General features: G+C 44.2%; 1 long non-coding RNA gene across 1 annotated transcript; it reads right to left on the reverse strand.

Annotated features, from left to right (window-relative positions):
• Positions 1–2338: 2338 nt before the first annotated feature.
• Positions 2339–4907, reverse strand: LOC133252650 (uncharacterized). The gene is made up of 2 exons (XR_009738036.1): positions 4816–4907; positions 2339–2605 (listed from the first exon to the last, which is right to left on the reverse strand). It is a non-coding gene; the product is annotated as an uncharacterized LOC133252650 (long non-coding RNA).
• Between the last annotated feature and the right edge of the window lie 280 nt (positions 4908–5187).

The raw sequence follows: 5187 nt of genomic DNA on the forward strand, positions 1-5187 counted from the left end.
ATCCCGCCTTTGCGTATGACAAGCCTCCTTCCTCATGACCTTTGCCAGGGGCGGAGCTCGCTCCCCGCAGATCCTCATTTAGCCACTGACACAATTTGTTTCACCACTGTCATGCCTCGCTCAGGACAGTCATCATAATGTGCCCAGTCCCTGTGCTTTAGTGACGTTTAACTCTCCTGCCAGTTATGTCCCTGATGTTTATTGCACCTTCTTTTTCTCAATGAATCTCCATAGTGTTGGGAATGGCTATGTAGCCACCAAAAACGTTCATTTCCCAGGTTCCCTTGCTGTTTGGAGGATCGGAGGAAGGGAGTTGGGGAGATTGGGGGCATGGGAAGAAGTAGCCAGAAGTCATTTGGTGGGATTTCTGGGAATCATCTTTATGAGGGCCTGAGTCACCTGAGGGACACCCATCCGTCTTCTCCCTTGTCCCCCGCCTTGCTCTCTGAGTCACAGGTACCAAATTTGAGGTTGTATTAGAATCATCTGAAGGGCTTGTTAAAATGGCTTTTGCTGCTTGTTAAAATCCTGCTCCCTTGTTTAACAACCCTGCTTGTTAAAACTGCTTCGCAGTTTCTGAGGCAGCTGGTGGCGTATGCCTGAGGATTTTCATTTGTCAAAGTTCCTAGGTGATGCTGATGCTACTGGTCTGGAGCCCACACTTTGAGAAGGGCTGCCCAGTAGCTGCAGCCACAGTGACCATTTGGTGAACATAAGATTATCTTGAGGCTGGGAAGCCAAGTCCTAAGGATTGCAGAACATAAAGACAGACGGAATCTGGATTTCTGACTTTAAATTTGTGATATCATGGTTTATAATCAGAAATATATATTTGGTTTTTGTCCTGTTTCTAGCACAGATGCTTCAAATTTCCTAAGGGGTGAGAGGGCTCAAGGTGTCTATTATGCTAGTGAGGTGGCTATAGGACCACCCCTAGGTCTCCAAAGGGTAGGAAAGGAGCTGGTTGCCAGGGGAACCAACACTGTGAGTGAGGGTTGGGATGTTACTTCCACCTCTTGATCTCTGGGGAGGGGAGGAAAGAGGTTGAATCCATTACCAGTGGCCAGTGATTTAATCAACCATGCCTATGTAATGAAGTCACCACGAAACCCTTAAGAACGGGGTCTGGGGAGCTTCCAGGTTGGTGAACACGTGGAGATACGAGGAGAGCAATGAGCCTGGAGACAGTGTGAAAGCCCCCTGTGGTTTTCTTCATTTGGCTGTTGAATTCTTCTTTAATATTAATAACCTGGTTACCTAGTAAGTAAAATGTTTCAGTTCTGTGAGCTGCTCTAGCAAATTCATTGAACCTAAGGAGAAGTTGCTGGAACCTTAAATCTGTAGCTGGTCAGTCAGATATACCTGGGCTTTTGACTGATTTCTGAAGTGGGAGTTTGGAGGCGGGTCTTGTAGAACTGAACCTTCAAACTTGTGGAATCAGAAGCTGCCTCCAGGCAGATTGTGTCAGAACTGAGTTAATTTGTAGGATACCCAGCTGGTTCCTGGGAACCAGCACCCCCCACCCCACCCCCCAACGTTGGTATTAGAGGCAGAATTCTTTTAGTCAGTCCTGCCTCCTTACATTTCCTTTTCATGAAAGAAAAATAAAACTCTTGTTAAACCACATCTTCTTGAATTTTTACTGTATGCAGCTGAACCTACTCATGTTTGTGAAAAAGGCCTCAGGCCACATCTCCTATTTCCCTCCTCTCACTTTTTAGCAATCCCAGAGTCTTATCTTTTTTCTCCCAAGTGAATGGAAAATTGTAATGTGACTTTAGTATTTGAACTCTAGCAATGAAAACCTTGTATCTTTATATTAAATTTGGCTGTGTGGCTTGAGACTCCATGAATAAGTACTTACCCCCATCACTTTATGAGAGATTGTACACCCTGAATCCTGGGTGCAGAGATGGAAATTTGCACATGAACCATCCCTGGGATGGACGTTACAGGGGTCCCTGAATCCTATGCTCCAGAATCCTGCAGGTAGGGATTTTACTGTCTCGGTGGAAGCCATTGGAATCAACAGTGACTTTTGTCTCTTATTTGTAAGTAAGGAGTGATGAGGCTGTCTGCTCTTTCTAGAGATCATCCTGCCTATCTGATTAAGGAAGGAAAACTATGCAGGATTTAAGGTTACTGTGATGAAAGTCTCCTTAAGAAATACTGAAGGTCCTTTGTTAAAACTCTCTTTGAGAATTTGGTGTGCTTTCCCTTTGAAATAAATTTTTATCAAAGATTAAGAAAAAGCATGACTATTGGTCGCAAATAATACAGCAGATGCTTGTGATTGGCTGTTGCCATGGGTCCATAATTAGGGCTCCGGTTGAAATAATTAGAGGGGTCAAAACATTTATTCTTCACCCACACATTCTCAGTTGCCTGGTGATACTGGCAGAAGAAGGCAGAAGCTGTTTTTCCCATCTCTGTCACCACAGTGGGTACTTTAGCTCCAGGGCAAGCCAGTATTTGGACAGTTGAATTCTACCTGTAGGCTGATAGCTGCAGGCAGGGCAGGTAACATCAGGCATTGGAAATGCATCCTTGTCTCCAACTATACGCTGGGGAAGACTGCATCTGCGGTGAGATTGTACCCCAGGTGCTGTTTAAAGGCAGAGTATGTAGGAAGAAATTATAAAAACATTCTCATGAACCCTAGTCTTATAAACCTAAACCTAAAAATGGTCATCAAATATCACTGTTAAAAAGCACTTTGCCAATTTCCTGGTTTAGTGCCTCTTTCCCTACTTTCAAACTAACCTACAGAAAATAAATCATTGATTCTATAAGATTCTCAGATGTCTCAGCAGATTAAGGATCTCAGCCACCTGAGTCTCCCCCAAAAGCATACGTTTCCCTCTTGGGTTTCCAGACACCAGTCTGTGGGACTCCTTGGCCAACAGGACTGGAGCCTAAGGCAGAAGTGAGGTGACGTGTATATAAGATGGTGAGCTAGCTGAGCAGGGGCTTGAGCACGGCAGGTGTGTGGTTGCCATGTGCTTTAATTCAAGCAGAATCAAATCCCTCCTGAACAGAAGAGGCAGGTAGACCAAGTCACAAGTTGATAGTCTAGGATTTGTCTTGTCATCTTTTTCATTGTTTTAACATAGGTAGCAGGAAAATCCCATGGATGGAGGAGCCTGGTGGGCTGCAGTCCATGGGGTCGCTAAGAGTCAGACACGACTGAGCGACTTCACTTTCCTGCATTGGAGAAGGAAATGGCAACCCACTCCAGTGTTCTTGCCTGGAGAATCCCAGGGACGGGGGAGCCTGGTGGGCTGCTGTCTACGGGGTCGCACAGAGTTGGACACGACTGAAGCGACTTAGCAGTAGCAGCAGCAGCATTAGCTACTGACGCTTTTCTGTGGGCGTCATGTGCATTAGGCAGGTAAAGATGAGACAGAACTTCCCTCCACCCCTAATTGGCCCCGTATACACAGGCTTCTGGTATCTAGGACCCTCCTCATTTTCTTGGTTTTATACCTATGCTGCACAGTTGGGTGTGGGGAGGATCCATGGCGGTAAACTAGAAGTGATCCAGTAGAAGTCCCCAGCACAGACAGGGCAGTCTTTCCTTGAACTCAGGTGTGGTACAGGATGTTAGTGAAGTGTCCTTCCATCACCTAGTTCCTGGGCACAGGCAGTCGGGCAAACGTATAAATGTTGTTGCAGAAGTGAAGTAAGAGGAGCAGTGATTCAGCCTCCAGGTGAATGTGCCTGCAGTCCCCCTGCAGGGGACCCACTGAAGGTCCACTCAGGCCCCATTTTTTAAGGAGATCTCCAGTTCCCCGAGGCACTTCCTCTTTTGAGTATCCCCCTCCTTAACCTCTTCTTCAAAACCCCTTCCTTTTTTCATACTAGACATTGATGGCCCAACAGACATGGAAGCCCCCAAATGGGAACCAGTGCCCTTACCTTGGAGGCAGGAGAGCTTAATTTTTCCAAGGTAGCACAGAAAAGGAGGAAAAGGAGAAGGCTGGAGAGCTTAATTTTTCTGAGGTAGCACAGTAAAGGAGAAGCAATTTACTCTCCATTAGCATTTCCTAACCTTTCACATGTGTAAGCATCACTTTGGATATACTGAGGACTCCAGGCAGGGCTCTGTAAATAAGCCCGGCAGCACCAGTGCACACTGAGGACCGTAGATATTAAATAACAAGAAAACAATTAAGTTTCTGGGCTGTGCTCTGTGGGTGTTTGTTCCTGGCAGTCATTATTGGCATCTGAAGTCCTGGGTTGAGGAATTAGAATCAACAGCTCTTTTTCTACTTTAATTTTTGCAACACAGTAGGAATATATATAGACACACATTTTTTTTCTTTTTGCTTTGAATTATAGACAATATCTCACAAGTACGTCTTGGAGATGCCAGCCAAGGTGCCTACATTTAAATTTCCTACTAGGAGGTTTGGTAAGGTTCTGGAATTGATGAAGCTTTTCAGTCTGACACCATTTGACCCCTGGCATGTAGATCCATCCTGTGTTGTAAAAGCTGGAGTGGTGAGGGGGCAAGATGGAGAGCCCAGGTCAGGATAAATCATTTCAGAAGGATGCACAATGCTGCCTGGACAATAACTACTGCCTCTTTAAGTCAATTAATGTTCTCCCAACGGTCCATGAGTGCAAATGACTCTAGAGAGTGATGGCTGAACAGAATAAATCAGAAAAGCTTCCTACTCTCCCAGTTATTGTAAGGATATGATTTTTAAACTAACAAAGCATAGCATTTTCATTTTATTTCCTCATGGAAGAACTTGGACCAAGCATCCCTAAAACAGAGCTCCAAATGCAAATTATTTTCAGTTTACTCACCTGCAGAGTTGATTCTTTTTTCCTGACAGATTCCATTCCTCGATTAAATCCTGGAACTTCATTTAATATGTTAGGTCAGAACCAGTCTCCCTAAAAACAAACCAAATTAATAATGCAATTCGTTATCTAGCAGGCTGTTTTTTTCACTGCTCTGCTTGCTAAAAAGAAGCATGAAAGATGAGAGACCAAATAAAAAACAATAAAAAAACAGAGATAGATGAAAGGAAAGGGGAGATGATAATTATGGTAAATAGGTTTGAAAACAGATGTGCTTTAAATGAAAGGCTTTTCTCAGTTAAAAAGAATCTCATTGACCTTAATTTCTTTATTAGGTTCTTATCTCATTTTTTTTTTCCTGCTTGTCTAATTGCC

The sequence above is a fragment of the Bos javanicus genome, chromosome 8 (assembly GCF_032452875.1).
Source record: "Bos javanicus breed banteng chromosome 8, ARS-OSU_banteng_1.0, whole genome shotgun sequence".
Lineage (NCBI taxonomy): Eukaryota > Metazoa > Chordata > Mammalia > Artiodactyla > Bovidae > Bos > Bos javanicus.